Raw genomic sequence first — 26,513 nt, forward strand, 5'->3', positions numbered from 1 at the left:
AGGCTGGTCTTGAACTCACAGTGATCTGCCAGCCTCTGTCTCCCAAGTGCTGGGATTAAAGGCATGAGCCACCACCATCCAGCTGTCTTCTGGTCATGAAAAGGGCACACCACTCATGAACTCCCTGCAGCCAAGGTTACCTGCACACAACTGCACAAGAGTAAGCAAACCAGATCAGTCAGCATTCCAGCGGGCAGCCCCAGCTGGACTCGGAGGGTTCCAAACACGAAGAAAACGTGTTGGAGGGTGTCCTGGGGGAGTAGGCGGGGTGATATGGCAGTGGATGTGATCAAGATACATTATATATATGAAGCTGTCAACGAATAAACAAAGCATTTAAAAAAGCAAGGTCCTCCTCTTTCCACCTGAGCTGAGGGAAGCAGAAAGTTAAGGGTGGATCCCAGCACTGAAGCCAAAGCTGTCTCCTCCTCAGTGTGTTGTGGGGAGTGCTCTTGGCAAGGCTCCCTGTGCAGTGCCGAAGGTGAAATCCATCACCAGTGCCGGGGACTGAGATTAGATAGGGAAAGTAAATCAAGGCTTCCCAGATAAGGAGACACAGCCTGGGGCCTGAAAAATGCAGCTCTCCTGCCAGCTGTCCACTTCTGCAAGCTGCAAAGCAAAGGTTAGGGGAAAAGTAGCTCAGACCCAGGACCCCTCCTCGAAAAGTGGGAGGGAACTGTTCCCTCTAACCCCAGGCCCATCTGGAAGGAGCAACGGCATTTTTATTGGACTTTCTCAGCAATACTCTGTCTCTGTCTCTGTCTGTCTTTGTGTGTGTGTGTGTGTGTGTGTGTGTGTGTGTGTGTGTGTGTGTGTGTAAGAGAGAAAGAGAGAGAGAGAGAGAGAGAGAGAGAGAGAGAGAGAGAGAGAGAGAGAGAGAGAAAGCATATCCATTGACATCAGAGATTAAAAATAAAAGTTTTGGTTCAGATCAGTCTGAAAGCAAATCTTGATTCTAAATGCTGAATTTTTAAATTTTATTTCTCCTTCTGATCTTCCTCCTCCTTCTTCCCAATGAAAAGGATCAAATCTGGGCCTTTATCAAGACATGGATGAGTCATGCCTGTAATCCTAGCACTTTTGAGGCTTGGGGGGCAGAAGCAGGAGGATCGTGAATTTGTGGTCAGTCTAGGCTACATAACAAGAGAATCTCAAAAGCAAAAACAGTAGTCAGGGCTGCACCACTGCTAGACAGATACTCTACCCCAGAGCTGTGTCTTCGTGTCTTACTCCTGATGTGTAACCTTTAACCTGCTTCATCTCGATGAGCCTTAGTTTCTGATAGGGATAAAGTAAATACCACTTTATGGAACTGGCTTGAAAGCTAAACATGATTGTTTCTGTAGAGCTCTTAATAGAGTGGCACACGGAAAGAGCTTGATCCTTTGAACCCTACTTAGACACGAAGCCAGTAGAGACTGGGAACACAGAAACCTCCTTAGCTTCCTTTTCGTCTCCTTTGCCTGGGCTTCTCTTTGTAATGCTCCTAAGGCTATTCTCAGCATACAAATCTGCTCACCTCAGATCCTATTGTGGAACATTATCAAGCAGTAGATCTTTTCCGAGTCATTGTTACAGGAGCTCCCAAATACAAGAATTCTTTCTACCTTCAAAACTGGATGTGAGTGCACCCCTGACCGTCTGAGACCAGAGCGATTACTGAGAAGCGTTCTGACCAGAAGGTTCGGGTTAAGAAGGGGAAGAAGACCATGGAGGCCACATGAAGGCCAAGAGGCTTTGAGAGAAGGGAGTGTCTAGGAAGACAGCTAAGAAAAGTAAAGAATAATACAGACAGGAGGTCCCCCAGATAGAGGATCCACATATCTCTGCATGCTCCCAGTCTTGCCTTCACCTTCCCCCTCATTATTACCCACTAAGCCACACACCTTCCCTCTGACCCAGCGGTTGGAGTGTGATGGAAGACGTTTACACTGTGCCTCCTGTCCTAAAGTTGTCTCCAGTCTAATTAGAGAGGAAACAACCCCACCTGGGGTATCTGGGAAGTCAGGGAATCTGCCCTCATTCCCTGAAACCTTCCATGGGGTTGAGATTGGCTCTAGACCAGCACTGAAGTGCTGGAAAGGACAGGTCATCAGGAGGCTGGATTGGCGTGGCAGTGAAGAGAAGCCTGCATGGAAATCTCATGAAGCATGCTGGGAAGAGAAAAGCAGAGCAGACCTGACCGAACTGTCAGTGCAACAGCATGACAAGCAGTCAGTGCAGGAGAGCAAACGCAGGGCCTGCCTTCAAATTTTGGCTTAGCAGCGGCTTACTAGCTAAGCAATGCTGGACAAGCCAACTCTTCATTTGGGTTTATCATTTGGAAGAACAGAGCCTAGTTTTGAGGTTTGTCCTGAAGCTACAAGGTGGCAAGAAGGGCTACTTTGTGTAAATTGTATGGGTTCCAGTGATGGGAATGGGTGTGCTGGCGGGAGGGCCACTGTAAGAAAGCAGACCTCTGGAGATGAGAGAAGGGCTTGGTCGGCCATAATTAGGCGGGTTTGGAGGGTGGTTGAGGCATCCTCCTCCTTCTAGCGTTCCTTTTGCGGCCCACTGGGGCTAGGAACACCATGAAGAAAGTCAGAGGCACACGGACTGACGCCCTCCCTTAGTGGAAACCAGACAGTGAGAGGCAGACAGCTACGATCAGGGAGTGACAGAACGTGAGTGGATATACAAATAGACAAGATTAACTATCCCCATTGTATACACAAGAGGCTTTGCTAACACTCGGCCAATTAGAAAACTAATCTAAACAGCCACCGGCTTCCTGGCTCCTCTCAGAGCACTTCGGAACAGCTGTTCGCCTTGCACTTGCTGCTGGCCTAGCAAGTGCCAGGACGTCTTCTTGGGGCTGGGTCCCCACTTAAGCCTCAAGGGCTCCTCAAGAGCAAGGGATCGTGTCACTTTCATCCCTTGCACCCCTTTTTCAGGCTCTGCCGCTGTTCCATATGGTGTTTCTCCCAGGTCTACGGCTGGGAGACGCCTTCTGAGAAGCCCAGGCAGCAGAGCTATGATGGCACTTTCCAGGTTCCTTGGCCATCCATCTGGCAGAATCCTTTGATGTCTGACGAGTTGAAGCACAGGCAACTCGGCAATAAGATTCCTCTTCATAAAAGAGGATAATCGTGATACATGTACATGACAGGGTTAGAATATGCATATACGTGTGCACATACATATGTTTATATGTATCTATATGTGTATGCATACAGTCTGACACTGTAAGTGATCAGTATATGGCATTTCCCCCTATCATTATTACTATTCATATACTACTATTTAACTGTCATTAATACGGACTGCCAGTTACTGAGAGCCCAGGGAGCAGGTAGCCTCTTAAACAGTCCTTGACAGTCTCTCTCTGGGCATTTACGCCTTTGTGTAACCCCTCCCCTTGAGTGTGAGTAGCGAGAAGCACCTTCAACTTAACTGCCAGCAATAACAAAGACAATGGAGTATGGTGTCCATCATCAGGCAATGTATAACTCTAACTTCCACCCCTTTGTCTCTCTGTCTTTCTGTCTCTGTCTCCCTGTTGTCATTTCTCTCTGTGTCTTTCTGTCTCTCTGTCGGTGTGTCCCTATCTCTCTGTGTTTTTCTTTCTGTCTCTGACCCTCTCTACCTCTTTCTGTCTCTCACTCTCTGTCTCTCTCTGTCTCTCTCCCTCCCTCCACCAATCTCAATACAAATATTCTAATGGAGCAAGCCTCCAGAGTGGAGCTGCCCATGTAGCCAGGACCAAGGGCAGCCTTGATCAGCAGCAAGTTAAGGGCTGAGGTCTCGCAAAGACCAAATTCTGTAGATGACCAGGTAGCCTCAGAAGTGGATCCTTCCCGAACCGAGATCCGAGAGCTGGCAGTAGCTCTAGACAAAGCTTGGATTGCAGTCTTGTGAGACATCCGAAGGCCGAGGACCTAACTAAGCTCCACCTAGACTCCTGGAGCACAGGAACTGACAGTATCTGGGTTTTGTCTAAAACACTATGTGTTAAGCAGGGGATACTGTTGAACATCTACAACTTCTGAGAGTTCCAAGCTTGAGACCAACCCGGGCTGCATAGTGAGGACCTGCTTCAGAAAAGTCTGCTCAGGGATGGAAAGTGCAAGGCCCTGGACTCAGTTCACACATACACACACACACACACACACACACACACACACACACACTATAGTAATTTACTACACAAAGATTAGCAGTAAATAGAAGTTGTGTTCTTAGTACAGCTTAAGGCCTTTAATCATTCTTTGAATTTTTATTTTCCTCCTTTAAAAGAGAGAGAGAGAGAGAGAGAGAGAGAGAGAGAAATACAACTCTCTCTAAAATATCTGATCCGGGTGAATTGGAATGGTTTCTGATGGAAAGCAGTCTTGTCCAGAAAGGCTTTACCCACCCTGCTTAGGAATGTGGTTGCTGCAGATATTAAAACAGACCTGCTGGCATCTGCTCTGAGTGCTGAGCCCTGCCAGAAATGACCTCAGCCTGCACAGCAAGCTCTTACCTATGAAAAGCTGCCGCTCTGGGCTAGATCACAACAAAAGTCTCCTTCCCTAAATCCTTCTCCTTCTAGATACCTCAGGATACACCCGCTACACCAGTGCCTGAGGCACAGTATCCCTCACAAGCCTAGACTCAAATTCAGGGACGCAGAACCTTCAGGAGTCTGAGAGGACGCCGTGAGACTTATTGTCTGTGACTTTGGTTGAAGGATATGGGCCTCATGGCTGACCTTCATTCTTCTTTCCTGTTGCCCCCTCGACAGTTCTGAGGGACTTTGTTCCGTCGTCGTGTGCTATGAGGGGCACCCTCCCGGAAAGATCAGGACTCTTAAAGTAGAACCAGAGACCGGAAATCCTCATAGCAAAGACTCCTCACTACGAATCCGAGCTCCACCCTGGGCCTTGGGTCTCACCCTGCTTCTCTCAGGTTCCATTGTCAAGTGTGAACACATCAAAGAGGACGTGGGGATTTCTCTGTTGCTGAACTTCCCAGCCGAGTCTCTATCCAGCCTCCAAGCCCAACCTATCTCTTTACACTTTCAACAACTATAACAGTTGAGATTTAGCCACCTTTTTTCTGGATGCAAAGTACATCTACCTTAGTTCTTTCTCCCTAGGATCCTACAGAACTTTTAGCCCCATTTAGCAAAAGAAAATATGGTCGTTCCAACTGTGCTCCCCCATGCTTGCCCTTTGTCCTTTCTCCCCCTCCGTGCTGTCCTCTCGACAGCTGAGCTAAGTAGCCTTACGTGGAGTGGACTGACAACCGTTCTCTAAGTCTGGAGACCCAGGCTTTAAGTTCTGGGCCTGCTACTAAACACGTGTGATGGCTTGGAGTGGTTTACTCCATCTGACTGACCAAAGAGCAAGAATGGTTCAACCATATATAGTAAGGGCATTTCCGCAGGAAGTGATCAGCGTGCAAACGAGATGGGAAGCAAGAGGCAAGCGGGTACTGTGGATCTGAGAGTCACTGTGGTGGGAAAAGCCTGGGGTTGTGAGTCAGGAGACTGCACCTAGAACCCACTTTGCCCCTTGCTCACTGTGCTACTGTGGGAATCCGAGTTCCTCTGAGCTGTCGCTTTTCCCTTCATTGTAAGTGACGAAGGAGTTGAAGCTGATAAGCTGGACAGCCTTTGGAGTCACTTCTGGATCCGAAGCGTGATCCTTTGATTCAGTTTCCTCTTGGGAAAAGAGAGTTTTCCCACTCGAAGGGCAGTGCTTTGCTGTTGTGCAATCGACGCCGTCTGGAGCTGAAGCAGGAAGTCAGCTCCTCGGAAGAGGCCAGGAGAACCCTGTGCCTCAACTCCCCCTAAACATGATCCTGGCTCCTTTCCCTTTCAGCAGCATGTCACTGGGACCTTCTTTAGGTAAGAAGAGGAGCTCCCAATGTCCTGTGTCCTTGACTGTCACCAGCCAGCGATTATTGCCCAAGTCAGTTACACTCCAGACAGACTGGCACTTGGCTGATCTCTTCCGGAAGTCTGGACGCCTGGGTTGAAGGTTAGTCACAATCCCCAGTGCCCAAGGAGACCCAGGGGAGGCCTGCAGCTGCTCTCAGCTGTCGGCTGAACAATGCAGACCCTGTCAGGTCCCCCAGCTGAGCCCTCTTTCAGGGTTGTTCAGATTGCAGTATTAACTGGAGTCCACTCAGCTGCTTCCTGTTCCTTGAGTCTCGGCACAGACGCCTTAGCAAAGATGCTCAACTTGGGTCTCCATCTAACCAGAGCCCCCAGCAGCTGGGGAGACGAAACGTTTCAGCATCATCTCGTAACATAAATGTTTCCCATTGGAAAGGACCCCAGGGACCAAGAGCCCAAGGCCTCTATTTTCACACATGTTGGCCAGACCCAGAAATAAAAGCAAAGTCAGTGTTCAGGAGCCTTGAGGTAGTACTTTTAGAGCTTCTTGGGTTATGACAGTAGTCTTCTAGCAAGTGTGCCCCACAGTCATACGCTTGTGGAAAATATTTATGCTAGTGAATACCGTCTAGTTCAGCGAGGCATGTCCTGCCTGCCTGCCTGTGGAGCTCAGCTGTCCCCAAGGTTAAGGGCCATCTCCCATCTCCACAGTAAACCCCAATCCTCCCAGGGGCTGGTCTAGTAATTATTATCAGCCACTGCCCCAACACCCCCCCATTGGTGTTTCTACACTACATACCTGGGAGAACGACCCTCCAGTGTGTAAGCTACATCGCCTCCTTCCCTTTGAACTGTGGGGGATTCTTGCTTCCCGATTATTGACTCTCATGAAGTCCCATATGGGAGCTAGCCCTGTGGCTACAGTTGGAACCCAAGGTCAATTTAGGGATATGGAAGGGGAACTGATTCCTGTCACATAAACCATGTTTCCAAATGGCCCAGAGGAGGACTATCCTGGTCCTTGCTGCCACCGAGTCCACTCTGATCTCGTCTTCTCATGCAGGGTTGAAAAATGGGCTGTATAATAAGGACCACAGCTCAGTGGCATTCTGACCTGGAGACTCGTGGAATGGAGTAGTCAGGCAGGGATGTGAAAGGTCAGCCAAGCCTAGACAGAAGTCCAGAGTCTAGCTCCGTTCTCCACGGCCTCCAGAGCAGCCTAGTTTCCTTAATGCTTTTCTCAACTCCTAATGAAAACAAGTTGGAGCCACGGCTGGGGCTGGGGCGGGTTGGGGGGGGGGGGGGCTGCAGAGTGGAGTTTATAGGCACTTGCATTTTCTTAACAGCTCCCTCTCACTCACACATTCTTCTACATTTTTTCCCTTTTATTAATGTGGCATCCTTCCCAGGCCACTTTATGGGACCATGTGTGTTTCCACTTAGGCCCTGATTGAGTCTGATCGCATCTCTCCGCATGGAGAACCCTTAGATCTTGCCCACGGCCTTCCCACCTCGCCCTGCAGGGTCTCATCATTCCAGTTGCTCCGGGGCTCTGGTGCTCTTCTCTCAACTCATTTCCCAGTAACCCGTGGTGTTTCTCACTGGGCCTCTGCCTTAGGGTCGTACCTCGTCTGGACCCCAAAGAAGACAACCCAGTTTGATGACTCACCCAAATCTGCAATGACTCCTGGAACCCTGCCCAACAATCAGATCTGCTCAGAGGATGAAAAGGGAGATTTGCTACAACTGAAGGCTTTCAAAGGAGTGCGCTTCGAGCCCTGAAGGCCATTGCCAAAGAGCAGCTCCGAGGGAGCACGGCTTTCCAAGGGGCCCGCTCTCAAAGGCATGGCATGCATTTTTGGAAAGTCAAGCTTTGGCGTGCTTATTAAAAAAGATATTCACGGCGCCTGTAGCAACTCCACACGCTGAGCTTTTCTGTCCTCCGCAGCTCAGTTCCAGGAATCAGGACTGACGCTGCTGCTTCCTTGCTCCCTTTGAGCCGTGCTTCCCTTTACCCACCCCTGATATCTGGAAGGTTGCTCTGTTTCACTCAGATATGAAGTGGCAGGCTTGGTGGCAGCCCTGTGATCTTTGAAAATGTACCCTCTGGGAGCTGCATTTCCTTCCTCTGTAAACCCAGGAAAGGAATCCACGCTCCTCAGAATGGCAACAAGTGAAGTTGTGTCTGTTTGGAGGCCTGGCTTCCGGAGGCCCTGGCAAGGGTTAGGAGTTGTGACTCTAACTAATACTATACAATTAGCCAATATCTACTGACTCATTTGTGAATTGCTGTTATTCTCTAATTGCCTACCTTGTTCCCTCGGACCTGCCCCAGAATGTCTGCAGGCGGCATCCGATTCCCCATTCCCTGTTCCAAAGCGGGAGTCTCTGGGCCGCTTGGGAAGGGCAGGCCTGGCATCATTTTCCCAGTAGGCTCTGGGAGAGGCATTAACTCCTCAAGGCTTGATGTGGGATGTTTTTACAGGTACTGTTCATCTGGTGGGCAGATGGAGCTTTGCTGCAAGACACACTTCTGTCTTCCAGATGGGAAGTGCCTGGGAGTCCCGAGCTGGGACTAGCCTATCTCTTCTTGGAGCTCGTATGGGAGTATATATGACCTCCTTCTAGGCCCCTACTGTCTTTGAGCCAACTTACAGAGGGCTATGCCTTTGACTCCTGGAACTTATGTCCTGTCAACTATTTGATAATTTCCTTGTAACCTCCACTATCTGTCTTAAATATTCTCTCTCTCTCTCTCTCTCTCTCTCTCTCTCTCTCTCTCTCTCTCTTTTCCAGGAAGAGAAATGCCGGTCACAATAATAATCGTGCTGGCTGTTTCCCCACTGGGTGTATCTCAGGGAGCTGCATCATGACATAGAGGGTATTTTTCCTGAAGGAAGACGTACTTAAGAAGCGGTTGCTAGTGCCTGCCTTGTCCCCCCTTGGTAACACATGTCACTGGATAGCATCAACTTCCAATTCTCTACCCCAGAGATGAGGTCGCTGCCTAAGCAAAGCAGGAACATCCCTTGCCTCTCATTAGGGATGTCAAGCCTTTCTTGAGTTGAGCTTCTGTGGGGTCCTATGCTAAAGTGTTTTCTATTGCATCACTTCTGGTCAAAGCGCTTCCAGCCGCAAGGTGCAAAAGTCTGTTCCCAAAAGCTCATATGGAATGTGATCATTGTGACAATAAAGTCATTTCAAACAAAAGAAGTATCAGGTTTCTGTGTGGCTTTAAATTATGTCCTTATTGATCATGGAAGTTTTGTTTAGCTCCCTACAAGTCAATGACTATAAAATTTATGTTTTTATTACTTCAGTTTTTTTTTTTTTGAGAGGGTTTCTCTACACTACAGCTCTGGCTGTCTTGGAACTCACTTTGTAGACCAGGCTGGCCTCTAACTCACAGAGATTCACCTGCTTCTGCCTCCTGAGGACTGGGATTAGAAGTGTGTGCCACCACCGCCTGACTTTACATTCTTAAGAGAGAAAAATGAAATAATATTTTTTCTGGCCAGCACACTGTCTGGTCTTAAGTATCACTCCTAGTTGAAATAACTGGGGTTCAGGGTTGCAACACATGGTAAAAGCATGTTTAAGGGGTGAGAGGGATGGCTCAGTAGGTAAAGACCCTTACTCTTGTTAAACCTCACAACTTGAGTCTGATCTTCAACACCCAAATGGTAGAAGGAGTGAACCAACTCCCATAAGTTGTCCTCCGACTCCCACACAGACATGTGACAAACATGGATGTATATACTAAATAAATAAATGTGAAAACTTATTTAAGGGTCTGGCGAGCTAGCTCAGTAGTTAAAAGCACTGGCTGCTCTTCCAAATGATTCAAGTTTACTTCTCAGCGCCTACACGGTGGCTCACAACCATGTATAATTCCAACAGCCTCTTCTCCTTTCCGAGGATACTAGGAATACATGTGGTACATAGACAGACAAGCAGGCAAAACACCTATACTCATTAAACAAAATGAAAACGAAAAAAGGAAGGTATAGTCAGGTGGGGGTGGTGCACACCTTTAATCCCAGCACTCGGGAGGCAGAGGCAGGCAGAGCTTTGTGAGTTTGAAGGCAGACTTGTCTATAGAGTTAGTTTCAGGACAGTCAGGGCTACACATAGAAACCCTGTCTTGAAAAACCAAAAAAAAAAGAAAAGAAAAGAAAAGAAAAGAAAAGAAAGAAAGAAAGAAAAAGAAAGAAGAAAGGAAGGAAGGAAGGAAGGAAGGAAGGAAGGAAGGGAAAATAAGGTGTTAAAAACCAACATGTTTAATGTTTAAGATAGCTAGATAAGGCTGCCCGCAGGGTGGCACCCAGGTGCAACCTCAGCACTTGGGAAGTGGATGCAGAAGGATCAGGAAATGAAAGACACAGTGAGTTTGAAGTCAGTGTGACTTCCGTGAGACCTCGTCTCAAAAAATCCTAAACCCTAACCATACAAACAAAACTGATAGCAAAACCTGACAGGGAGAATGACCTGTGCTCTGAGCAGCAGCCTGGGCGGTACCCTCCCAGCAGTGTGTCTGGTGTACCCCCTTGCAGTTCGGGGTTCAGCCCAAGGGAACGCTAACATCCACCCCGAGGGAATGACCCATCTCAATGCACACCGGGCTGGAGTACGGACGCTGGCGATGCACAGGGCTACTGAGGCAGCTGCCATTTCACAGCCCACTGAGGGAAACGGTGACTTTCTCGAAGGAGCACTTCCCAAGGTGTCCTGTGAATAGAGCACGGAGTGAGAGCTTAGCTTCTGATCTAGCTGGACTGGCCTTCAAAATAATAAGGCTATTGTGAATAATAATTAATAGGCTGTTTGCCCTTTCCCACCTGATTCACACCCCCACGACATCCCAGACACGCATTAGATCGGAGTTGTTTGCCCCATGTATTTGTTAGGGTCTCGGCCAGCTACCTTACTCCTTTGACAACCCACCCAGCCCCACAATTTAGTCCCTGTCAGAGGCTTTCTAGCCATCTGAAGGGGGAAGAAAGGCAGAGTCTTTCTGGGAATGAGGATGGATCGAAACGCTTGCTCTCCAGCCCCACCGGCAAGGACGGCTGGGTCAAGCGCTCATCTAGCAGGACGGTGTCCAGGAGGACTGGGACAAACAATGGGAACGTGAAGCAAAGCCTTGGCAGGTGAGGATAGTCTGTGGAGCTAGGAAGGGATGGTGGAAAATGTTATGGGTTCCCAGGGGAGGTGGCAGGAGGAGAGGAAACGGTTTGTGCCACTTGGCATGAAATGAATAACACTGAAGGACTGCGCAAAATGCCATGCTAATCGGCACCTGTTCCTCCTGGAACCAGCCCCTGGAGGCCATGGCATCTGAGGTCGAAGCTGGTTTTAGGGCTTGCCAGGAAAGGAAGTCTAATGCGTTAAGATCCACTCTAGTGTTGAAAGATGCACCGGTGCTAAGTGGGATGCCGAGGAGGAAGGTGACCTCAGCCTCCTTTGCCCTTTCCTGGCCTCGGATGCTCTGTCACACATTCCCAATCCGCTCCCAGGCAGATGGCTGAGAATTCTGCAGGGGCCTCTGAGTACACCCTTGGCTACTAGCCACATTCCGGAGCAGCATATGTTTCATCTCAAGCCCGCAAGGTTTGTACTTCCAAGTGGAGCCAGAAAGAAAACCTTGGCCCAGGCTGCTTTCTTCAGAGAGGTGGGGGTCAGGGAGGCCCTCCGGGAGGTTGGAGCTCTTTTGTTGAGGATATTTGTGTTTATGTGAAGCAAAGTCTCAAATCAGTGATATCCTGATTTCCTGATGCATACATCAAGTCCTCAAAGAACCTACGTGAATGTGCGTGGGCAGAGCAGCTTGCCCTTGCTCTTATCCAAATGTCTCTCATGCCCTCAGTCCCCACATGCCTGTGGCCCCTTGGTACCAGTTCCTCCCCTTGGCCTGAATTTCTGACCGGTTACAAAATCAACAATACACAGCCCAAGGGCTTTAAGTGGTGGTGATGGAGGGGGGTAAGCAGATCCCTGGAACTCATCTGCACGTGCTCTAGGCTCGCTGACCCTCAGGGGTGCACTTCTCCTGCCCAGTACCAAGTCTTCATGGACCAGAGTGGAAAGGAAGAGAAAGTAAAGGAAACAAACAGGAAGACCAGAAAAGAACCAGTGGTGGAGGGGCTGAGGAGAGCCTAGGCTGAAAGAGTGGGTCCCTTCTGGTGGGTGGTGATGCAAAGCAGGAATGGTGGGAGCCCTCAGCCTCTGGGGTTCTGCTCTGTGGCAAGCTCGGGGATTTCTGACAGCAAAGTAAACTGTGGTGTGCTGAGTTTACCCAGCTCCAATAAGCAGCGTTTGGAGTGTTTAATGTTTCCTTCTCACCAAATTGGCTGACAGGCCCTGAGATGCCGTCGGCCCCTTTCTGTAGTTTGGGAAAGAAAGGGATGGGACAGTAGGTAGAGAGCTGTCGGGAAAGTCAGCATCGCTGACCCCGGTTTGGATGCAGGCTGGAAAGATCTGGCTCTCCTAGGCCAGAAGTCCATGAAGATAAGAGAGCCTGGAAGGCAAGCTGGTGCCCTCACCGCACTCATCCAGGTTGGACCTGGGTACCCACAGTCGCTCTGACCCTGTGCAGAGCTCAGCCCAGCACCGGGACCCTTCTCCTTGTGTTCTGTATGAAACTCTGTCTCCAGGCAGCGTAGTTCTGTGGATTGATGCAGGGGACAGTCAGACCACAAAACAAACCAGGAAGACCCCAGAGCTCAGCACGAAATCACAAAATAAACTCAGCCTGGCAGGACGCCCAGTCCAATGCACTGGTGGGTTCTGCACTAAGTTAGGGTGAATGTGTTGAGTATGGAGGAGAACAGCAACTTTGCCGCTCTCCAGGAAGGCTCCTGGGAAGAAACAGTTGCTTTTCGGTGGCACAGAGGACAAAACTGAGATGGAAGGACCATCCAGTGAAGACGGGGAGAAAGGGAGAGGACTTTGGAGTGGGTGGTGTTCACACAGTAAGGATGGGGAAAGGCAGCAGAGTCCTGCGTATGAGGAGAGGAAGAAGACAGAGGAGGATCTGAGGATGGTGAGGATGGGTCAGGTGAGTGAGGAAGGGCACGGCAGAGGCTGTATCTCTGGGCAACTGTTACCCACCCCCATTGCAAGTATGCAAAATCAGAGAATACCCTGGAACGATAGTACGTCCGAGAGCAAGTTACCCCGAGGTGAGGAAGAGAAAGGGTGGCAGGCAGCAGTCAGGCCAGTGACCAGAAGGTGAGGTCCCTCTGAAGGGCTTGGCATGAAGAGGAAAGGGTAGATGACAATATGGCCAAGATGTTCCTCTCAGGGTCTAAGGGCAGCAAGGCAAAAGGGGGGGGGGGGAACATGTTTTTGTTGCTGTTGTTATTGTTATTTTGAGATTTTGAGACAAGGTCTTGCTTAGACAGGCCAGGAACTCACAGCTATTCTCCTGCCTCAGACTCCCAAGTGCTGGATTATAAGTATATACCACCATGCTCAACTCAAAACCATATTTTTAAGTCAATTTTTTTTAAAAAAGCAGGTGTTGGGGCTGAAGAGATGGCTCAGCAGTGGAGAGTACGTCTGCTTTTGCAGAGGACCTGGGCTTAGTTCACAGAACTCACATGGTGGCTCACAAAAACCTGTAATCCCAATCCAGGGGAATCCAGTAGTCTTCTGCACACCTAGGTGCACATATGCTCCAGGCAAACACACATATGCATTAAAAACAAACAAACAAGTCATAGGCGGCATTCCCTGCCTGCAGTTATGGAGACCGGAGAGAATTTAAGGGTGCTAGTCAGGGTAATGATGAGCGGTATACAAGCCTGGAAAGGTGACTCAGGCTGCTAATATTTTTGTTCAATTTATTCAGTCATATTATCCTGGATTTCCATTTCTTCATCTCTAATAGGCGATTTAAAAATGGCCAAGGATCTGGGCATGGCGGCTCAGCACTTGTGCTCAAAAGCAAGGAAATTGTTGTGAATTTGAGGCCCAGCCTGGGCTGCAGCGTGAGAGCTTCACACGGGGTAAATAACAATAAAAACAGCCAAGGAAGTAACGTAGATTAGTAGCTTTAATGAGTTCTGTGGAGCACTAAAGGTTGCTAGGTGCCAGGAGGATGCAGGCAGAGGCAGAGCGAAGGATGGGAGGAAGCTCAGCAGGTGGGGCCCGCGTGCCCAGCCCCCTTAAGTCGCAGCTGTTGCATTGGGGCTGTCGTAGTTGACTGTGCACCTGCGCAGCAGTGCCGTGCAGGAAAGACTTACTACTGTATGTCTATAAAAGGATTGCTTGGAAACCACAGAGGTATGATTGCTCCTGGGAGTCTCCACCAGCTGGGAGAACTTCCCTCCTCCAAGGGGGACTTGCGGGGAACACATGGAACAAGTTTGGGGTCCAGGTCCCAAGCCAAACATTCCAGCCTGTGGTCAGATCACTGGTGCTTGTGTATGGCTCAGAAACACACACACACACACACACACACACACACACCCCTAGCACAAGTACTTGTTGTTCTTCTCATTTGGTTCAGGAATGAGACAAACAGCACTGATGGTACAGAGTACTTTCCCTGGGGCTAGGCCTTCAGCTGGCACCAGGAGTCAATAATAACAGTAGGCATAACAAATAGCAAGCACCAGCCACACAGTCTTGGGCTCTTTCTGAACAGGCGCACAGCTACCCACCATAGGGGGTCATTGCTCCACGAGCTAAAACCCTGTCGGCAAACTCAGATCTGGGCAGTTTCTCTAGAAATAAAACCGCACCTTCACCACCCACTTCGGTATCCTTCCAGGCTCCTGGAAAGGCAGAACCTGTTTGCAGCGGGCAGCTATGCCTGCCTGACCTTTAGAGGAGACCACCAGATTCCTCTCTAGCTGTAGCCCAGAGAGAACACGGCCATTTCCCACACCTTTCAATCTCTTCCAGGTTCAGGAACTGTTGACGCATACAGTTTGAACTCCAGTTTCATATCTTCAGACTGCTCCTGCCCCATCTGTTTATTCTCGACAGCTGTGGAGAAGGAGATTCTTCAGGAAACCTGTAAAGAACTTTGAACTTGTTTAGAGGGGAAGCATAAAAGGGGGCAGAGACTGAGCCACATTCCAAATCCAGAACCGTCCAGGGAGGAAGCGCACCCTCTTCTTAAGGTGGGCGATGAGGAGAGTAGGGGGCCTTGGAGCAGTTCTGGAGGTGACAGGGTAAGTGAAACAGGACAAGGTGTGAGTGTGTGTGTGTGTGTGTGTGTGTGTGTGTGTGTGTGAAGATGTGTGTGAATGTGTGTAAGTGTGTATAAGAAGATGCAAGTGTGTGGGAAGATGTGTGTGAAGATGTGTGTGTGAAGACGTGAGTGTGTGTGAAGATGTGAGTGTGCATATGAAGATGTGTGTGAGAAGATACAAGCGTGTGTGAAGATGTGTGTGAAGACGTGTGTGTGAAGATGCGTGTGTGTGAAGATGTGTGTGAAGATAAATGCATGAGTGTGTGAAGATGTGTGTGTGAGTGTGTGAAGATGTGTGTGAGTGTGTGAAGATGTGTGTGTGTTCAAAAATGTGTGCATGAGTGTGAGTGTAACTATGTGTGAAGATGTGAGTATCTGTGAAGATGTGTGTATGAAAATGTGTGTGAGTGTATTGTGAAGAAGCGTGTGTGTGTGAAGATGTGAGTGTGTAAAAATGTGTGTGAGTGTGTGTATAGGTGTGTGTGAAGATGTGAGTGTGTATGAAGATGTGTGTGAGTGTGTGTGTGAAGATATGTGTGTGTGGAGATGCATGTGTGTGTGTGAAGATGTGAGTGTGTGTGTGTGTGTGATATGTGTGAGCACATGTGTCATGTCATGCGGCGGTCCAAGGAAAACTTCATAGAACTGGGTTTCTATTTCCACCTTTACTTGAGGTTCAGGGGTCAAACCAGGTTGCCAGACTTGCAAACACCTTTACTCACTGGGTCATCTTACTGGCTCTTTTAACTTTTTAAGCAAGCAGAATTATCCTTTGAAAAGACCTTGTTCTCAGAGTCCCAGGATACACACTCATCAAGTGGAAGCAGCTGATGTGGCAGGGAAGAGTCCTATCCCAGGGCTCTGTCACCTCTCGGGGGGCTCTTCAGGGTTCGGAGTTACCAGGTGTCAAGCACAGAGTGGCCACACTTACAGATCTCCACACCCTGCCAATCACAACATGGGTCCATTGATTGATTGGTCACTGTGCTCACACACAGAATGCCCTAGTAAATATTTGTGGAAGACCGAGAATATAGCTACATTGACTCAAACCTCCGTGTTTACAAGCCTGCTTCTGTGTTGAATGGCCGTGTTTAGCTCACTGTTGGGGGGGGGGGCATGGGGTCGGTGCAGACCTGTCCTTGGAGGACAGGGAAGGTTCTGGCAAGAGTTCCCAGGGATCATTGAGAAAACACTCTTGTGCCTTCCATCTCCCAGGCCCTTCCGGAGCCTAGAAACCCAAGACTTGCCCTGTTCAGCTTCATTCCTGCCCTTACTTGGTCACTGAGCTGCAATCTAGCCTAGAGACCCTTGGTGGCTTCCCTTCCACTCCCTTCTCTGTGCCTTGAGCAAACACTTGAGGGAGTTAATAAATAGAGTCCCTGCAGGGAATGGGGAAGTTTTTGAGGGACCCAGAGACAGACAGCCCTGGTTGTCTGTGGAAGTGACCAGTCTGCCCCACCCTCTTTGAAAACGATGATGGTATCTACCCTAGGTTCTTGGGATCCTACTTTCAATCCCCTCATCCTCCAGCACAGACCTGCCAAGTTTAGGGCAAGAGAACAGGCGGGGTCCCCTCTGGGAAGTTCGGTGGGGGAGGGGGGGCACAGGGGGAGGAATGGCGCTGGGTCTGGCTGGGCCTCCAGGTTGGCCTGCCCTAGCCCCAGGGTTTAATAAACTCTGAGAGGGGTTTTCAAAGGCCACTTGATCTTCCCCATCAGGCAGCTCCTGTCTCCCTTTCAGAGCCGCAGGACTGGAAAGAAAAAAACGCTCAGTGAACAAGGAGGCCAGAGAAAGCTGAGCCGCGGGGCACCTTCTATGAATTTCTGACGAGCACAAGGCCCTGACTCCTGGGTCCCAGCCCAGTGCAGCCAGGGATGTTAGTTTAAGTCATTTCGCACGGTTCACTGGCTCTCTGAGAGCGGCTTGTCTCCAGCCTGGGCCTCACTAACAAGCTCTTTTTACTGAGGGTTTCTCTGAGCAGAGACCTCAAACAATAGCAGCTTTCAAGGGGCTTGGCCCTCCTCTGGCAGCTTCCCTCCCAGCCCCAGGCTCCTGCCACTAACTCGCTGGCCCACCTGACAGTTCAGCTCCAAAGCCTGACCAGCAGAAAGGGTCCTGCTCTTCCCTCCTTTACTTCTTCCCTCTTTGCTCCCTTCCTTCCGTTCTCCCTCTTTCTTCCTTCCTTCCTTCCTTCCTTCCTTCCTTCCTTCCTTCCTTCCTTCCTTTATTCCTTCCTTCCTTCCTTCCTTTATTCCTTCCTTCCTTTATTCCTTCCTTCCTTTCTTCCTTTATTCCTTCCTTCCTTCCTTTATTCCTTCCTTCCTTCCTTCCTTCCCTTCTTCCTTCTTCTCCCCTCCCACCCACCTTTCCCTCCTTCCGCACTGACCTTGCCTCTTTCTGCCTGCGACTGTACAGGGTGAGCATCCGGGCTCTCCAGAGCTGGCTACTGGAACGCAGTGTACAGGGCAGCACCAATCAAGAGCAGCGCGGGCTGACCGTCTAAGTTTAGCAGACCCCTCAGCTCTCCCAAATTCTGAACAGCTCCTCTTCTGTTAGCCAGGGGTAGCTCCGGCTTCCTCCACGAAGGCTCCTCCAGGCCTGTCAGATGGATGGAGGAGGGGGGAAGCTGGCACGCAGCATCAGCAATCCAGTCCCCTGGCGCAGACAATTATTCCAGGGAGAAATCCTAGCTCTCTCCTAAGGCACTTATTGACACTTAAAGTTCCCCTGGCCAGTGACCAAGACTCCACTCTGGGGCCTTAGGCCTTTCACCCTTTAGAGGCCTAGCTACCCAGGTATCTGGAAAATTGTTTACAGGAAGCCCAGTTGTATACCTACACCTCAAACCACCCAACTGCCCTGACCTGACTCCCCCAGACATAGTGTTACTATGGGAGAAGTCCCAGGAAACAGAAACTCATTGACAAGACAAAGGATGCTCACTGGGATCGATAGGATGCAGAGCCCACCTGGGCCGAGGGCACCATGCCTGGGCAGGGCTGTCCTGTCTTCCTGCATTGCTTCCTTCTGCTCCTTCTATGGGTGCTGTACTCAGTCCAGGCCGTTCAACAGGTTAGTCTCCTGCTGTCCTACAGTGTAGTCCTCTGTTTGACTTCTGAAAAGCATACGGGCTCAAATTCCCCCACCCAGACCCTCAACTAAAGCAGGATTTCTGGGGTAAAACACACCCTAAGTGCCAGGTGGGAATTAGGCCGCCTGATGACTGAGAATGGCTGTCCTCGTAATTCCCAGAGTATAGCAGTAACTGACAACCTGCCTGTGTGCTCAGAGCTGCTTTAGCTCCTTTCTGGGGCAGGTCCCCCTGAAGCGACTGGAACTTGCACAGGCTTCTCCCAAGGACCTGAGAGAAGTCCTGGTGACTTCAGGTTCTCGTCTGTGAGTTCCTTTATCTAAGGTGCGTTCCTAACCACGTCCCACTCCCACTACCCTAGCATAAGAGCACAAGCCTCAAAGCTTTGCAAGGTGGAGAGGTGACATGTCCCAGAGTCGGGACCCGTGATCACTCCTGAATGCCTCTAAAGCTGGGCTTCTCCTCGGTTTCTCCCACGTTCCCCACCCCCTTGCAGTCAGATATTTGCAGTGACACCATTAGCTCTCCCAATGACTGACTGACCACTCCTGAGGCCACATTTCGATAACCTGTTGTGACCAGTGGCATAGCCAGTTCCAGAACCATAGCGTGTTCCAGGCTGACTGACGTAGACAAAATCCAGTCTCTGTTGGGAAGAGTTAGTTCCCAGATGTCAGAGTGTAGACTAGGCCAGAGGGAAAGTCAGGTCCTGACTAATCAGTTACCCTTCGTATCAAACCAGATTTGGGTTCAATTCTCGGCCTACTGTCGACTGAGAGATGGGGAAGCCTAAAACTCCTCTGCCCTGAAGAGATAATACAGTTTTCCTGGGCAATGGCGAAAGTGAGTGTCAAGGCGCAGTTTAAGACGTTGCTTGTAGGGCGATATGGAGGCAGAGGCAACTTGACCCAGGTGGGGTCAGAGTTTGAGCCGCCTAGTATCATGGGTCATGCGTGGATCACGTCAAGTACTTCCAAGATAGGCCTGTCTCTGCTGCAGGTCAGGGACCGCACCCTTGCCCACCACGCTTTTGGGAGCATGTTTTCCACCCAGCATCACCCACTGCTGGCACTGGGTACGTGCTCGGCCATGCACTGCCGCCCCTCACTCCTTGGTGAGGGTAGCGGGACTGGGCAGGGAGGCAGAGAGGAGGAACAGGATGTGGGTGGAGGGCCTCTCCTCTCCCTCACTCCCTGTAGCCCTGGGCAACTCAGGGGGAAGAGGAGGAAGGGAAGGAAGGAAGAAGCCACATCTGGTTTGAGTGAGGCTCCCAGCAGGGAGTACAGGGTCTTGGACTGGCCCCCTTGCTGTGGGAGGGAAGCAGAGGGTACTGGCACAGGCCTTGGCTGGCCCAGGAAAGCAGAGGGGGAAAGTGGTTGGGGTTCCGAGAAAGCAAATAAACAGAGTGGCTGGGGCAATAATAATGAAGACAACGAGTCATTAAAGTGAAGAAGGGAGAGTGTGTCACCCCCAAGACAAACAGAAAACAAACAGCCAGTAGGTCGGTCTGCAGACGTTTTACAGAGTGAGGACAGAGGAAAGATGTGTGGAAGATGCCAGAGTCTGCCAAGACTCCACCAGAAGCAGCTGGAGAGCAGGTGGACCAGGACCTCAGCCAGAAAGCCCTTCACAGTCGAGGGGAGTCAGCCACGGAGGCCGCTGCAGCCTCAGGCAAGCAGGACCCACTGCTGCCCACTGCTGCCGGTGACATCTGTGCAAATGGGGTCACGGAAACAGAGGACGCGCTCTCCGGGATAAGTCTGGGTCTCTGCGTCCGTCCGTGAGGGCTCCCACCTATAAGAGGGGCCGGGAGCATCCCAGTGCTGAATGAAGCTCTTCCAAGAGCCTTACACATTACTGTCTCTTCGCTGGTCAGTCAACAGCCCATGACTGCGTTCATTTCAGTGACTCTCCACGCAGTCTTCTTGCTTGGCATCTCAGCCTCTGGTCTGATCATGTTCTCTGCCAGCGTGAGAGGCAGCAGAGCTCAATGCCCAGGATCTCATCTACCAACAGTGTACTTTGTGTATCAGACACTGCGACAGGCTCTACCGGGCTCACAAAGCTGAGGAACTTCCCGCACAAGTTCCGGCAGCTCCAGGGGCTTTCTTTCCTCACATAATCAGCACTTACTGCTCCTCTGTTCTGCCGTGTCTTCCAGCTGTGCATCTTACGTACGACTCTAGGGATCCTGGTCAGCCGAAATTATTCTCTCCTTGTTCTTATAGATTAGAAAGAAGAGGAAAATTTGGCATTTTTTCTTTTTCAGTGTGTGTGTGTGTGTGTGTGTGTGTGTGTGTGAGAGAGAGAGAGAGAGAGAGAGAGAGAGAGAGAGTTTGAGAGTGTTTATGTGTGAGTGTGGTGTGTGTGTGAGCATGTGTGTGTGTGAATGCATGTGTGAGCATATGTGTGTGTATGTGTGAGTGTGTGTGCGTGAGAGAGAGAGTATGTGTGAGTGGGAGTGTGGGAGTGTGAGTATGTGTGAGCATGTGTGTGTGTGAATGTGTGTGTGAGTGTGTGCATGAGTGTGTGTGTGTGTTTTCAGGCCAGAGAACATCAAATGTCTACCTCCATCACTCTTTGACTCATTGCTTTGAGGCAGGATCTCTCACTGATGATCTTCAGCTTGATGTTCTTCAGCTAGTTCAGTGACCAACAAGCCCCAGTGATCTTCCTATCTGTCCCTGCCACCCCAGCACTGGGGTCACACGTACAGAGGCCATGTCCAGCTTTGCATGTGGATGTTGGAGCTCTGTTGGAGCTGCTGGAGTCCTTGTGCTCACACAGCAAGCTCGCTTACCCACTGAGCTTCTTGTCACTTTTTTGCATAGTCATAAAACTAGGAGAAGAGCGTGCTAGCACTCAGCCCCAAGCCCATCAGATTCTCAGTCCGGTGCTCTTTCCCCAATACCACAATCATAAGGGGTGGCAGATTTTGACAACCGTGCCCCCCTCGAAAGAAGTATGTGCTCTTAAAAGATTCAAGAAACCGTTCCTGTCTCACACCCACCCCTGCTCCCTACCCCCTTAATCAGAACCAAACTCTGGCTTTCTGTTCTACATCAGGGAGGAGCTAGGACATCCCATGGCCAGCCAAGTGCCTACAGGTGTCTGAAGAATGCTGATGGCGTGAGCTGGGGGAGGGAACACATAGACCCGGTTGCAGCATTTGCTTCCCATTAAGTCTCCTGCTCTCTAGACCCTCCTGCCCCCTCCAGCAACTTGCAGCTTTCATGAGCCAATTATCATGCCCAGGTTTCTCTGTCCTTCTGAAGCCATTGGCACTGCTAACGAGACACAAATGCTGGCAGCTGGATCCCTGATAGTCATTGCAGAGCAGGCGTCCTTTGCCCTGGACCATAGTAGAGAAAAGCAAGGTGGGGTAGTCTGGTTTCAGCTTGACTCTCGGGAGGGTGTGGCCCCAAAGTGTGATTCTGGATGGGTTTGAGTAGACTCATGCTCGCTAGCTGACTTGCAGTCATGAGCAGAGGAAGAACAAAAAGACACGGCATGAAGTAAAGACTCAGGCCAGGAAAGGGTCCCCCAAACATTTGTTAGCGCACAGGCATCTAGAGTTGAGGTAACTTAATTCAAAACAAATTGGGTTAAAACCAGCTGAAACTGGAACCTTCTATTTCTTAGGCCTTCCGTCTACGTTAGTGGACCCTCTAACTCAGAAAATATTGCTTGACTTTCAAGTCTGTTTTCTATGAATGTCCCAGAATATTCCTGGGCAAAATTAATCTCTCCTTTTGCTTTGATTCCTTAAAATACTAGTGGTGCCTCTTTAAATCCATATTATATTCCAGATGCTTTCTTATTTACCCACCTCGAAGCTTCTAATAGTTTTTGTTTGTTTGTTTAACCTGGGGATAAATGCTTTCCATTGGTCCTGGAAAACTGAACACGACTGTTCTGCTGTTCTCTGCACTGTTCTTCTGTGGCTATTTGCAAGTGTAACTTGGATCCTCTCGGTCCATCTAGAATCCTCTTAGCTTCTCTTTCCCACGTTCTCTCTCTCCCTGTGCCGCAATCGATGTAATTTCTTCTGCTCTCCCAGTTCACTGATTTTCTACTCAACTTTATCTGATCATCTGTCGGATCCATCCAATGAGCATTTTTGTTGTTAGCTTTTTTTTTTTCCAGAAAGTTCAGCCTGGCTCTCTAAAACACCCACTGAACAAAATTTATTTCAATGATTATTAGTTTCATTTCTAGAAAGTTCTAGTTGGCTTTTGTTTATTTTTTGCCAATTTACACGCTATCTTTCAACAGACTCTTCTGTATTTCTTTTCTGATCTTTTAAATTATTTTAAACAGTCATTTTAGTTTCTTCACGGTTGTTAGTTTACGTCATTTGAATATTAAGCTAGTCTGATATCCCCTAGCAGCAAGCCATAGCCTTGTGGTTTGCAATTTCTTTGTTAGAGCAACTTCAAAGGGGATTATTTTTGCTGTGAAAATGCTGTTGTTCTGGGGTACATTTCTTCTAAATAGTTTTATATTTCCTTCTCTTGATACTCTCTGAGTTTTACTGGTCTGGAATCTATTTTTACATTGATTTCTCAGTCCGCAACAGACACTACAGTCACATATGTTTCAAGCCTGGAACCTCTATTTCTCACAGAAGACTTGATTTTCTAGTCAGAGTCCTAGCAAGGACATCACCTTACATTTGTGAGTGCTGGTCTCCTAGTCCTGGTTTCTTGGAGGCATAGCCATTGGGTCTCAGTTTCTCTAAACACCTTAACATTAGCCATCTGCTTTATATGGACTGGAGATCATGAGCCCTCCCCATAGTCCCTAGGATCTAGACTAAAGTCAGTCTGACACTCCCAGGGCACTCACCATGGCCTCAGCAGCGGAGTTTGCCACTCGGTCTTCCAGTTCTATGCCTGTCTACTGGCCACTTCATTGTGTTACCCCGCAGTAACCCTTGAAAAGCTGCAGAATCCCACACTCCAGGCATTGTGAGAGGTTGCAGAGAAGAGGCCTGGGGGGAGTGAGCACCTAAGTGAGGAATGGTTTCCTCCATCTTTTCCACATCATGGTCTCTTAAGATCCAAAGAGATTGCTACAGAAAACGTTTGGACTGGGAGCTTTACCTACCCCTAGTCTGATATCGGGTCAACTGGGTGAACCTGGAGAAGACACTTCACTTTTCCCAGGCATCAGATATGCATCTGTGAAACGGAGACAGGGTTGGCCGATGAGATGCCCAAGGTCTCTCCCAAGCCAAACAGCCTTTAGTGCTGCTACTCAAGGACACAGACTGGATATAATGAGCCAGACTCTCTGACTCAAGCGTCTCCCATCTCTTCCCATCCCAAACCACCCAGTGAAGTGTCTTCTCTCCTTCGTCCTTTGTCACCGTTGCTCCTCCTGTTCGCCTCTCCCTCTACCTGGCCTTGGTCCCTGCTCCTCACTGCTCTCCTGCGCACCCAGCGAAGGCTTTGGTCTTGTGACCCTGCCTTAAGAATGAGCAATGAGCCAGGCGGTGGCAGCACATGCCTTCAATCCCAGCACTCAGAAGGCAGAAGCAGACTGACCTCTGTGAGTTCAAGGCCAGCCTGATCTATAGAGTGAGTTTCAGGACAGGCTCCAAAGCTACACAGAGAAACACCCCACACACAAACACACACACACACAAAAGAGTGAGCGATGAGGGTGGGGTGGTAATCTGTGTTTGTTCCAGGTAGCAGATGCTGTGATCCAGCACCTAGGAGCACAGAGGCCCAATCTGCCTCTAGCTCTGGGGACTGGAGCCCTCACATTATACAGAGTTTCTTGAGCCAGATTCAGAAACAATGAATCAAAAGCAGCTGGAAGCTGCCCTCTGACCCAGCTAATGACTTGTTTATTGTCAGAGCAGCAGTGCATCATATAAGGGAATTTCAAAGTGTCACTAATTGGCAGAGGGCCAGTAAATAGCACCATATAAATCTGAAGGTGCTGCCACTGGATCCGAGGATTGTGGAACAGATAAGAGCAGAACACAGCAAAGAGGGATCCGTGAGCATGCCCCATGTGGCACGAGCCATACCCCATCAGTGACCGCCACGTCGATCCTGTGTCTTTCCTACCCCGTGGACCCGGAGTGTCTGCCCCACGTCTAGAGAAGAAAGGCAGAACAATATGGATGGCTCTAGCTCCACCCTTGGTGACACCATAATGCTCTCACCAGCCCCACGGCACCCAATGAGAGAAGTGACCAACTCCTTGGAAAAAGTACAACTCAGGATCATGTTGGAGTCGAATTAATGGATCGTTTAGCCGTTAAGTGTAAACATAACACAGTGTGCAGAAAGTTCTTAACTCCAGGGAGTCTCGGTAACAGAGCTTAGGGAACCAGCAGGGAATACTGATGGGATTTAAAGGAGTCCCTTCCTGGGCAGCATAAGTCATGAGCACCTACTGAGAACAGGAGAGGTCCCTCCTTGTCTGCACCAGTTCCTCAAATCCAGGGGATCTTGCCACCTACTCCTCCACCTGCAGTTTCACTGTAAGATGACTTCAGGAGGAGAAAAGGAAGAAAAAGAAAAGAAAACTAAAGAAAAGCAGAACAGAAGGCCAGTTCCTTTCTTTCCCGTCGCAGTGGTCGGACACTAGATGAGAAGCAACTCAAGGGAGCCTACACTGAGACCCTCCTTGTGAGGTTCGGCCTCCTGAAGGTTCCACGACCTTCCACAATAGCACCACCATCTGGGGACCAAGTGTTCAAACACAAATATTCTGGTGGGGGAACATCTCACATACTAACCAAAACAGAGGGGAAGTCATGAGATCAGTATTCCAAGTACCATTAACCTGCTTAGAAATGGGTGTTCCCCAAAGGCCTCATCTATACCCCTCGGGCAATATCTCCAGGTACCTCTTGCTGAATGTTTCCAGGTAGGGCCAACAACACAGGGAGTCTTTGTCTTGGGGTGTGGCTGCAGAGGGGTGGAGCGTGCACCCGGGAAGGGTACTGAGCAGCAAGAGACTCCTAAAGTAGCCTAGCTGATCTCTCACTGGTGAGTTCCTTTACTGCAATCCCCATTTTACAGGTGGAAACCTGAGGTTCGGAGGAGCAGGGCACATCAGTTCCTCTAGGGAGGCCTGAGATCTGAAAGCATCTTCCTCTTGAGAATGCTGGAGAATGTGTGACATTTTGGGTGTTGGACTAGGGCTTCCTATCGGCGAATCAATCCCACACCAGTTATGTTTTAAGGGGTTATTTATTTTGGGGGGTAAAACTTACATACACCATAAACCGTCAGGAAGGGAGCCTAGTCGCAGGAGCCGGGAGCAGGAGCCAGGAGCAAGCACCGGAACCAAGAGCTGGAACCAAGAGGGCCTGATCCGGATATGCTTCCCTTTTTAAAAGAGAAATATACCATGCCCCAGTGGGCTGGTATTTTAGCAGCTATTGGCTGACGGAGCGGAAGTCGCTCCCCGCTGCACTGTGGGCTCGTATTTCAGCGACTATTGGTTGAGGCAGCGGAAGTTACTCCCATAACAGCTTCCAGTAGGTGGAGATGCACGTGAACAGCTGTCTGGGTCCTAGGTCTTCAGCGCTAGAAGTGGGAATTGGCATCCAAGTGAACAGAGATATTACAGAGCATGGTGGAGGAAGGTAGGTGCAAAAGTTATCTGAGCAGGCAGCAGAGCAGAATGGAAGGTTGGATTTTGGAACCCTAGGCACCCGAGAAATTTACGGAAGGGTGGGATGCGAGAGGTGCATTAAGGAAGAGGAAAAGACAGATCTTTTTTTTTCCTTCCCCTCCCCCCCTTTTTTTTCTTTCTTGCAGGGTGAGGTAGGGTGGGTTCATGGGTGGGTCTGTGTTTAAATTTAAGGTTCAGACTGGCTTTACACTCACAATCCTCCTGTCTCTGTCTCCTGGGTGCTGGGATTACCATGCCCAGAAAAAAAAGTGAAAAAAGCCACTAGAAAATCAATAGCAGCCCGAGAACTCCCATGCCTCCGTGGCTCCAGAGCAGAGGCCAGACTTGCTCAACATACTTACAGCACACACTGGATATCAGGACAGTCATTGAGATAGGACACTTAGATAGAAAGCAGTCATCTGAAGAAATTCAAGGAGATGCACAGGACTCCCCACAGGGTCTGGACCCTGGAGTCTTAGATCACCTACCTTTGCTCCTCTGGGGACCCCTCACAGGGAATCTTTCACAGTCAAGCATCACGAGGTCTCCCATTGAACTCAGCAGACTTTAGATCTCTGCATTTCTGCTTTGCCACTTCCCTAGCTTTAAATGTCTTTATGAGTTAGCTTGTTTGTGACATGACGAGACTTTACTGGGACACTTTCCTCTGTGCATCATTGGGGTGTCCCACTGTGCCACTGCTGAGGTCA

General features: G+C 49.6%; 2 long non-coding RNA genes across 2 annotated transcripts; one reads left to right on the forward strand and one right to left on the reverse strand.

Annotated features, from left to right (window-relative positions):
* The first annotated feature begins 5,485 nt into the window (after positions 1–5,485).
* On the forward strand, positions 5,486–9,073 carry LOC146894707 (uncharacterized). The gene is made up of 2 exons (XR_015001889.2): positions 5,486–6,002; positions 7,479–9,073. It is a non-coding gene; the product is annotated as an uncharacterized LOC146894707 (long non-coding RNA).
* Positions 9,074–9,867: 794 nt separating this feature from the next.
* LOC146894708 (uncharacterized) lies at positions 9,868–25,529 on the reverse strand. The gene is made up of 5 exons (XR_015001890.2): positions 25,397–25,529; positions 24,572–24,667; positions 17,452–17,663; positions 14,754–14,854; positions 9,868–10,588 (listed from the first exon to the last, which is right to left on the reverse strand). It is a non-coding gene; the product is annotated as an uncharacterized LOC146894708 (long non-coding RNA).
* Positions 25,530–26,513: the final 984 nt, after the last annotated feature.

Source organism: Myodes glareolus, chromosome 4 (assembly GCF_982192425.1).
Source record: "Myodes glareolus chromosome 4, mMyoGla1.1, whole genome shotgun sequence".
Taxonomy (NCBI): Eukaryota; Metazoa; Chordata; class Mammalia; order Rodentia; family Cricetidae; genus Myodes; species Myodes glareolus.